Source organism: Megalobrama amblycephala, linkage group LG14 (genome assembly GCF_018812025.1).
Source record: "Megalobrama amblycephala isolate DHTTF-2021 linkage group LG14, ASM1881202v1, whole genome shotgun sequence".
Taxonomy (NCBI): domain Eukaryota; kingdom Metazoa; phylum Chordata; class Actinopteri; order Cypriniformes; family Xenocyprididae; genus Megalobrama; species Megalobrama amblycephala.
In genome coordinates, this window is record NC_063057.1 from 16,487,519 (window position 1) to 16,498,549 (window position 11,031).

An 11,031-nucleotide genomic window follows, 5' to 3' on the forward strand; every position below is an offset into this window, starting at 1 on the left:
GGCATTCCTCTGTGCCCAAGAGGACACACTATCACGGGGATTTCCTTCCTCTCGCTCTAGGAGGGACAGGATCGGGGTCAGACCCCAGTAGGGTGAGGTCGTCGTGACCCAGCACTCCAAAAAAGTTGGTATGGTAACAACCTTGGTATATCAATTTGACAATTCTGACACATAAAAATTATGTATAAATTACCAAAAAAAATACGTATATTAGGATGACATAAGTAGAAATGACAAAAATGAGGCAATACCAAATATATGAACTCAATTTTCACACAAAGTTAGTGAACTGACAACACAGTTTTGACACAGGAAATGTAAGGGTGCCATACACTTATCTGCCTTGGGCAGTGACAGATATATTGCCGTCTACTTTTCCATGATTGGGAATGACAAGTGTTTGCTCGAAAACAGGAAATGGTATGTACACAGTTAGTGGTTGCACAATTTGTCACATAAGTTCCACAAATAGAGCCATTTTACACTGGAAAGGCGGCACAGAAGCTGCATTTATTCCACAAAAAAGGTGCATTTACACAAATTACACAAAACAGAGGTGGCATAAATGAATTTAAACAAAAATGCAAATGCAAAAAAATACGATTTCGGCAAATTTTCCATACAATTTTATGGGCAAAAAAGTCCATTGACACTGTTGGTCAGTGCGGCGAATTCGAGTTACCAGAACATAAGTAGTAAAATCTATGTAGGAAACCCTCACGTGAAAATCCTGATCACACAGATTCCTTTTAAAATCACTGTACTTTGCCCACAAAAATTCACTGAACAACAGTAAATGTGGCCGCACCTTAAGGCTGCATTGATGCTGCATTTCTTTACACAGAAGCAAAGCAGCATCAGATACAGATTTGCTGAGGTGGAAGCTGGCATATTTTAGTTATTTATTTGACGTGGTGACATCTAGCAGACACAAAGCCACCTCAGAGCAGACACCTTTGGAGAAAGGCTGATATAATTTGACAAGAGCCCCATCATTAAAGATCAAGCCATTAAAAATGCATGGAGAAGCAACAGGATCTTCTTTAACAACCTCTTTGAGAGACTTCAGTCTCATATCTCTTCTCAAAGCACAATATTCAAAATGTCACATCCAACTAGGAGTCTATAAGGGCCCTGTGGTGTTTTCTGGTCTATGAAGTGGAATGCAGCATGACTGTTTTTAATAATTCTTTCCGTGACCCTGAAAAGCACCAGTCCAAAGTATTCCTCCGTGATCTGACAGTCAGTCCAACGTGAAAGATAATCGAGTCTCATTTTCTCCATTTCTTCTTGAATGAACTAGTCATCTCCCTCGACTGAAGAACAGAACAGAACTAGGCGGGGCCGGTAATCAGTCAAATCTAGAAGGAAAGACTGCACTAGAAGCGCTAAATGTGCCTTTTTATAACAATGCCTGACACTCCTTACTCATATCTTTACGTAAACCATGTCGAAAAATGTTACTTTGACGGTTGGAAGCTGATAATCTGTGCTTCGTTAAACTACTCATTCGTACAACTTTTCCATTTCCGCTATAACTTCCACAGTGCCGTGAGCATGAAACAACAAAAAACGCCATTCTTCAGGCAATACAGCACCGCTAACCTCGGCGCGCTTCTACACAAACTTCCCAGCGGTTATTCTCGCCATAAAGCGGAGTCTGGTAAATCTAAGGAGTTGAATTGTTTCACTCCAGCTCCGCCATATTCTAGACATCTGAGCTGCTCTTCCGCAAACCCTGTGCCGGTCTGCTTTGCAGCCTTGTAACATTCCGCCGTTCAGCCGCTACAATGTATTAATCAAACTGTGACATCATAATCCCCTCACAGTTCCCGCGTAATACACTTGCTACTGTAATGCCATAGAATATCGCGCAAATGCGATACTTACAGCAATCCGCTACAGCTCCAGCCAGTCAGTCCGTCTGCGCCTGTGCCTGTGAAAGAGCTGCTCGCCTCTGGGAGGGTGGGTGAGGTTTAGAGTGGAGAATGACGTTACAGCCTCGGTTTCAGCACCATACTCTCCTGAGCTCTGCCTACAATTGAGCGTAACGGGAAACGGAGCTGTTTAAAGCACGGAGAACGAGCGCTGCTAAATGTGGCACATGGAAATGACAGTGTTGATAGACATGTACAGTACTTACAGTACGAGATAGGGAAAGAATTCTAAAGTAGCCTACGGGGGGTGTACCATGGTAGTTTGGTATGTGATTGTGTCCGATGGTAATATCATGCTACTTGGATGTAGCCTGTACCAGGTTTTTTCAAGGTATTTAAAAAATGCTATGGTATATGTCCAGAAAACACGGTCGCCTTACCATGATATACCTATATATATTAGGTGAGACTTAAAAATATTTATGCAAAATGTAATAAAACAATTATTGATATCAATGCCATCTGGATTCATTTCACCAAATACTTTTTTTTAAATTATTTTTATGAAATGGGCTTATTATATATTTTTTATTAGCATTTTTAACATTTATTTTTTTACGAATAATTTATATGAAGTGTGGGGAAAATAACGTTTTAATAATAATACATATATATATATATATATATATATATATATATATACATTATTTTTATTAGCATAAATGTAAATATTTTAAGCTATATTTATTTTTATTATATAAGTCCTATATTTAACATTATTTTTTATTAGCATTTTTTAACATTTATTTTTTGTTAGAATAATTTATATGAAGTCTGGGGAAAATAATGTTTTAATAATAATAATAATAAAAATAATTTTTATATATGTGTCGTGTATATATAGATATAGATAGATATATGTATATTATATATAACATTATTTTTATTAGCATATATATATATATATATATTTTTTTTTTTTTTTTTTTTTTTTTTTTAAGCTATCTTTATTTTTATTTTATTATATAAGTCCTATATTTAATATTATTTTTTGTTAGCATTTTTTAACATTTATTATTATTTTTGTTAGAATAATCTAAATGAAGTCTGGGGAAAATAACGTTTTAATAATAATAATTATATAAACATATTTTATTAAAGAAAAAATGCTATTATGTCCTGGCAGGGTGAGACTTAAATTTATGCAAAATGTAGTAAAAAAGAAAATAATTAGTGATACCAATGCCATCTGGATTCATTTCAGCGAATGCTAGATTTCTTATTATATTTTTTAAAAACATAATGGAGTGGCAAGGAATGGGAAAACACATTTTGTGAAAAATAAAATTGGAAAATTCAAGAGATTGCATCCAAATATAGATCTTATACTTTTTTTTTAGTGTTTCTACATGTTTATGCAATAGTTTAGTAATTATTTCATGGTTATATCCCAAAACAACCCAAATCACGGTGAATCGAGACATGACACTTTTAAACATTTTGGTGCATGGTGCATGCTACATTTCAATGGCATCATTCTAGTCCCAGTATGGCATGAATGGTCTCCTATTCTCCCCGAGCAGCAACTCTCATCCGTCAGAGGCTGACTCTGCCACTCTGGAGGGAAAAAATCCTCAGCGCCAGTCAAATGGCTCATTGAGAGCAACTAGGAGAAGCCAGGAATGCCAAGTATGCTCTCTGGCATCAGGAATGCAGGCCCACTCCCTGCTGTGGACTACCACCCCTCCCCTCTGCCAGCAGTCATGTGGCCCTAAGCTACATGAGGGGTGAGATGTGTTCCATCCGTGGGGTCCTTAGATGCGGATCAGTGACCAGTGTGCTGGTCTCATAAACAAGGCAACTGATAGACGAGACAACATTAGTATGTCGCCACTAGCATTTAGATGACTGGGTGAAAGGAAGAACATCATATGAGACTGAACCACTGAACTAAACTGAGAAAAGAGGAATGAGATGTATATACTCGCCGTCAGAATTGTGAAAGTGTGTGGGTGTTGAGACAAATACACCATTTAATGTTAACACAGATGAAAATGAGGCTGCGAAGGATAGAAGTACAGTCTGTTTAATGGATTGGACTATTTAGGGGAAAATGTGACCGCAGCTTCATTTTTATTAATTAAATAATAAAATGAAATAATAAAAAAATTATTAATGTATCTTTAAAGGCAACAACTAGAATGTGTACAATGTGTGACAATTTATGTGCAATTCCAGTAAACAGAGATAAATATGGAAAAGAGGAACATGAGCTATACATTTGCATTCAAAACTGTAAAGTCTGTAAAAAATTAAGGCAAATTTCAGTATTTAAAATGTTTAAAAGACTTATCAGAAACATCCAAACTATTTAACATGCAAAAATGAACACAAATGTTGGTTAGATGCAAATTTTTACATGCTCAAATCTCATTCTCAAATCTCATGGAACAAAAGCAAGAGTGTGAATGTCTGTATCCACGAATAGTTCTGTCATGTTTTTGTAATTGTGTAATTTTCCATCTTGGGGGGAGGGGCCAAAGTTAATTTTCCATGTGAGTGGACAATAAAGATCATCTTTTTCCAAGCAATGTATGGTTCATATTGTTATATTGCATATTGAAGTATTATGTATATTAAAGTAATAACAATAAGTGAGTAGTATTGAGATTATCATCCCCTTTATGAGTGACTAAGTCTTAATAGCCTCTATAGAGGAACTCCTGTCTATGAGGTTGGGTGGAAACTCAAGCACTTGCTATTCTTAGTCTTCCTGTCAGGGTGGACATTCAAAGTTTCTCCATGACAATTAGAAGCCATTGGATTCTTTGTTGTTGTCATTCAAGTGCTAAAACCCGAGATCACCTACATTGTGTGGACCAGCCAGCAGTGATGGGTAGGTTTAGGAGTAGGGTTAGTGTAGGGGGAGAGAATATACAGTTTGTACAGTATAAAAACCATTACGTCTATGGAGAGTCCCTACATGGATAGTGAACCAGATGTGTGTGTGTGTGTGTGTGTGTGTGTGTGTGTGTGTGTGTTGTACACTTCTGTTCATGTCTTATCCAAAAGAGAGCGCTGTTGCTCCACATAGCCTACAAGCATATCTACTATGCAAATCTACATTACAATTAGGTAAGTGTGTAATACCTGGGCTGCATCCAAAATTACATACTTCCCTACTGGTGAAAACAGTGACAAAAGAGGTATGTCAGACTTCACAGTATTCATAAAAGGGTAGGCAAAAAGTACCCTGATGATCTACTATTTCTGGTGAGATTCTGAAGTGTGCATACGATGGACACTTTACTATCCCATGAGGCCATGGGAGAGGATTTGTGAATGGAGGTGAAGCAACATAACTGATGCTTGTAGGTCATGTGATAATGACAACATGGCAAATGTAGTACGTCCAGATTACATTCATACGACACACACTCATACTATAGAACATAAGGAAATTTTTCAAGCAGTGATGAAGTAATTAAGTAAGTACCTACTCAAGTATGCGATTTCAGATGCAGGCATATTCATACTAGAACATACTTTTTTAGTGCTCACAAAGTAAGTACTTATTCAAAATAAGCACCTACCCTATATGCGATTTCAGATGTAGTCTGATGGGCTTGTATGTTGCCATATTTTCTTGTGGGTACTAAAAGGGCATTGTCATTACATATAGTAGATATTTTAACAACTAAGCTCTTGGAGGGTTCTTAACCCTTTATGGTAAGGCATTGAATTAATTTCTACTAATTTCCTTATTAATCAGAAAAAAAATACAATATATTGCACAATGGAGATTAAAAGGGCAGGCCTCAAGGTAGCCAAAGATGTGCTGTTTTTAAGTCTAATGACATTTGAATGTCCCTCCAAAACCCTTTCCCACTGTCACCCTCGCACCTGTTGAAGTGCTCCACAAATTGCTCTTTTAACCTCATTTCTAAACATCTCTTCACAAGGGTTTTTTTCAGCATCTTTGAATAGTAAATTAGATATTTTTATTCACATATCAACTTTGTCTAACATAGTTTTGCTGTAAATTATCAATGTTTCCATATGGCAACACTGTACCACAGTGGAACTGAAGTACTGTATTTCCCCATTGGGATTTTTTTATAGATAGTAGCATTAACAATATGATTGCAGTTATTTATTTATTTGAAGTGTTTATTGTAGTATAGTTGTATTTATGTATAAATAACAAAATTATTTGTTCTTTTCAGAAAATGAATACAGCAATATTTTACTGAAAGGGCAATAGGAAGAGTGCAGAGTTAGCTCTTCGATGAGAGTGAGGATGAGTTAACTGAATGATAGGGATTAAATTATAGGGATCTACATATTTTTGGTTTGCATGAGTTCCAATCTATCAATTTCTAAAAAAAAAAAAAAAAAAGTGCATTTAAATAGAAAAGAAAATCATAATTTTATAGAAAAACTACTTTTTTTTTGTGACAATTTTCCATTATGGTACAGCATTGCCATAAGGCAACTCCCTTCCCTTCTCCCTCCCTATCTTTTGATTTGTGTGATTGAAGCTATTTCACGTAATAAAAACTTATTTGAAAAAATATTTCAAGGTTAGAAAATAATGCATATAATATTTTTTCTATCTGTCACTTTTAGTATAGTAATAGTAAATACACCATTACAATGTTCATTTCACATTCTTATCAATTTACACAATACCAAGTATCTTTGCTAAAGGAGTCATTGGAACAGGAAGTTCTTTAGCTTTTCATGATGCCATGACTCAGCTTGTACGAACTAAAAAGATTAACGGGAACATCCTCACAAAAAAAATGTGAAACACTTTAAAGTAGATGACAAATCTAACTAAACAAAAGCTATACGAGTAATCTCACACTACTGTGTTTAAGAAAAAGTACAAGACAGATTAGGAGGAAAAGAAAAAAAAAACTCTTAACAAGAAAGTGGGGCTGTGGCTTTCTAGGAAGGCTTGGCTATATCATATTGCTCAGTAACAATAGCCTACGTCAAGGTTTTTTGCCAGTTTCAACCTTGGTTTCGCAGACGTTTCACTTTCACTCCAGCCATCTCCATTGATCTCACTAATAGGTTTTCACATGGTCAGTTTGTTTCAGTAAATATATATAAAAAAAGCTTCACCTACTTTGTGTAGTTTTAGAATTATGGTCACAAAACCCTATTGAAATTGTGTGTGTGTGTATATATGTATGAAGAACTTGGCAAATGGAAATTTCCCCAGTCAAAAATTTAAAAAGTTTATCAAACCTTTAATGCATAAAACCAGCATGCTACAGTGATAAAGAGTGTTAACGTACATATTTTTATTCAGTTGCATATAAAACAGATAGTTTCAGTAACAATTTTGTTTGGCTGCTCATATCTTTCAGACCCTCAACCCACAATGCAAGAAAAAGAAAAAAGTGCAAGTTTTAAAAAACAAAATAAAACCAAATCCTGCAGCCTAATGCCTCAATTTCTCAAAGTGAAAAAAAACCAACAACGATTTTAACAGTCTAGGTGTTACAAATGTAGTCATATAAACAGTGTAAAAGGAGCAAACAATAAAAACATACTAATAATTTTGATCACATGGGATTTCAATATTTTACAGCAGTCCAGCATGTTCATGTATCATGTTTGTAGTAGCTATTAAGCTTTCAATCCCTCTTTTTACTGCCTTAAGAGTTTTTCATAAAGTCAGACAAGTTCTTTGCAGAAACCAGAATAACAAGTAAAAAAGGTGAAGATTTTGCATCTCATATCTGTAGTACCAGAAGCCATCATCGGTGTTCTTCATATGGTCTCATATTTCACATGATTCACACAGCTCACAGTAGTGTAATGGAGGAAACAATTCCAATTTTAGGTTTTAGTAGGTCAGTAACCTTAATTATTTCTCCTAGTGCAATTAAAGACTGGTCACCGATGGCGGTGGAGAAGATCCAGATCATCTCGACCCGATGCGTTTGTTGTTGGCAGCAGCAGCAGTCCGAGATGGAGACACGGGGGGATGTTTCTCTGTCCAGCTGTCGTCTGCACAGTAGGATCCTTGAGGAAACATTAGGCCCCCGACTGAATCAACCAGTCCAAACAAAGCCACCAGAAGAGAAAATGCAGTTCCGATGAAGTATATCTTCAGAAAGCCGATTCCAGACATGATTCACTACGGATGTCCAGTACTGGGATGTCCTTAAAAAAAACAACAGCAGCACACATTAGCCACGCTTCCATCAATACCGGAAGTAAATAATAATTATCATCTTAAGAATACTATTATTTAATAGCCTAATAAACTTGTGTATTTTGTTGATACACATACAATTTCGCCTTAAAATATCGTTTTGTTGAACAAAGGATATAACACTTCCTTAATGTTACTTTAAGATGCAAGACAAAACGCCCAAAATAACAGACAAAATACTCAAGACAAAAGTAAATATGTTCGCCTTTCTTACCAGGAGGAATGTTGGTCCTGCTTACAGCTGTGTCAGCCAACGTGTGCCGATTTCCTTTTTATATATCACGACATCACAAATCCCTCCACACGGTGGGAGTTTCCAACTTGTAGAAATTCCCGCGATGTGAAAGAACTGTTCTTTTGAATCGGATCTTTTCAATGAATCACTCCGATTTTCCCGTCCGAGCTCAGCGGTTCTCAAAACAAAAGCTCACCGACTACTTATTGTGTAAAAAAAAAGTAGGCTCATGCTGAATTCTGAAACGCATACTAGCATACTGCTCTCACTATTTCTGCCACAGAAATATGTGATAAAGGTAGTATGAGTAGTAGCCTATTATGTGGTTCCGAATTCAGCATATGTTACTTTAAAAGCAAAAAGATAATGTAAATGAAACGTACAGGAAATTCCCGGCTGAAAAATACAGCTAAAACCAGCCTAAACTGGTCAGGTTGGTTTTAGCTTGACCAGCTAAAACCAGCCACTTCCTGCTTAAACCAGCTAAGACAGGCTGGGAGACCAGCTAAAACCAGCTAGGACCAGCTAACCCAGGCTGGGAGACCAGCTTGACCAGCTAAGCCAAGCTGGGAGACCAGCTAAAACCAGCTAAGGCCAGCTAACCCAGGCTGGGAGACCAGCTTGACCAGCTAAGCCAGGCTGTGAGACCAGCTAAAACCAGCTACGACCAGCTAACCCAGGCTGGGAGACTGGCTTGACCAGCTAAGCCAAGCTGGGAGACCAGCTAAAACCAGCTAAGACCAGCTAACCCAGGCTGGGAGACAGGCTTGACCAGCTAAGACCAGCTAACCCAGGGTGGGAGACCAGCTTGACCAGCTAAGCCAAGCTGGGAGACCAGCTAAAACCAGATAAGACCAGCTAACCCAGGCTGGGAGACCAGCTTGACCAACTAACCCAGGCTGGGAGACCAGCTAAAACTAGCTAAGACCAGCTAACCCAGGCATGGAGACCAGCTTGACCAGCTAAGACCAGCTAACCAACTTAGGCTGGTTTTAGCTGGATTTTTCAGCAGGGTTTTGACAGTTTTAGTAGCACATATCTTAAGTGACATTATGGTTTTATGAGCTAAGATGCATGAAACAACTCTCCTTACAGTAACGTAATAAACACCTCTATGGCTTCTCTGGAATCTTTTAAAACATGTATTATCAGGCTGAGATGGCAGGCAAGGCGTGAAGACGTAATTGCGTCAGAACGTAAAAGGATCGCTGAATTGTTCTCAAGAAACTTCTCAAGAACCGATTCGCTGAAGTCAGAATGCAATTAAAATAGCCTTTATATGAATCAGCAGAAAGAATTCTTAGACTTAATCTATTAAAAGAGAAGAACTATAAAACGGTTGTTTCCACGTTTTATGAACATCAGTCAGTTATTACCATGAACTCATTGGTTATTACAATGAAACAGGATGTTCTTCATGAGTCATCAGAAAGTACCAGTGAAAATGTGAGAAACGTGAAAGTTACTAATCTTTGAACCCATGATTTGTATTATTACAGCTGGCAATAGTTAGTTTAATTATGTTTATAATAATTCTATTGTGTAAAAATGAACAGTTGATGACTGATTAAATATTTCGTTGGGCTTAAGAATTGCACACAGAGGGTAATGCCAAATGGGCAATTGCGCAATGAAGAAGATCAAAAATTAAATGGTCTATGCAGCCCTCTCCTGGTGGAAAGAGAAATAATTGGTGATTTCTAAATGGCATGCATGGTCGCTAGGGGGAGAATAAAATAGTGTACCAAGAAAGTTTTTTGGACATGTACAAAGGCAATACCATGTAATTACCATAGTACCTGAACATGGTAATTGACTAGTATCATCAAGTGCCACGGCAATGCATTCTTATACAGTCATTTTTGTAAGGGGAGATGAATAAATAGTAATATAATGTATTGCAGTTAATCAGGAAAACTTCACAGTTTATATAGTGCAATAATAATAATAATAATAAAAAAATAAAAATAAGTAACATTTTAATAGACATGATGGGGGTCTGACACACACACACACACACACACACACACACACACACACACACACACATTGGGTTTCCATGTTTTATGGGGACATTCCACAGACATAATAAATATAATTAAAATTAGATATAATTTTTATACTGTACAAACTGTATATTCTATCCCCTAACCCTACGCAACACAGAAAACTTTCTGCATTTTTAGATTTCCAATAACTATATAAATAACTTAGTATGATTTATAATCCGTTTTCTTCATGGGGACCAAAAATGTCCCCTTAAGGACAAGTATTTCAGATACTGCCATCTTTGTAGGGACATTTTATACCCATAACAGAGTATACCTGAACCACACACACACACACACACACACGTGTTTGTTTTTGTGAAATGTGGGGACATTCCATAGGCGTAATGGTTTTTATACTGTACAAACCGTATTTTCTATCCCCCTACACCTTAACCTACCCATCACAGAAGACTGTGCACATTTTTACTTTCTCAAAAAAAAAAAAAAAAATCTGTATGATTTATAAGCCTTTTGAAAAATGGGGACATGGGGTAATGTCCTCGTAAGTCACTCTCTCCTTGTAATACCTATGTCATACCCATGTCATTATACAAATTTGTGTCCTGATGCGTCACAAAAACGCAGGCACGCACACACACACACACACGGAGCAAAGGGAGAGTGTCATGAGTC

General features: G+C 36.9%; 1 protein-coding gene and 1 long non-coding RNA gene across 3 annotated transcripts in view; both read right to left on the minus strand.

Annotated features, from left to right (window-relative positions):
* rap1b (RAP1B, member of RAS oncogene family) overlaps positions 1-2,040 on the minus strand; it is a 70,730-nt gene extending 68,690 nt beyond the window's left edge. Inside the window, exon 1 of one of the 2 annotated variants that reach the window (XM_048157138.1) lies at positions 1,891-2,040. The gene's annotated coding sequence lies outside the window, so the exon portion shown is untranslated. The remainder of the gene's footprint in view (positions 1-1,890) is intronic. The other variant, XM_048157139.1, reaches the window with a different exon arrangement.
* Positions 2,041-7,117: 5,077 nt separating this feature from the next.
* On the minus strand, positions 7,118-8,805 carry LOC125246167. Its single transcript, XR_007179759.1, has 2 exons — positions 8,327-8,805; positions 7,118-8,060 (listed from the first exon to the last, which is right to left on the minus strand). It is a non-coding gene; the product is annotated as an uncharacterized LOC125246167 (long non-coding RNA).
* Between the last annotated feature and the right edge of the window lie 2,226 nt (positions 8,806-11,031).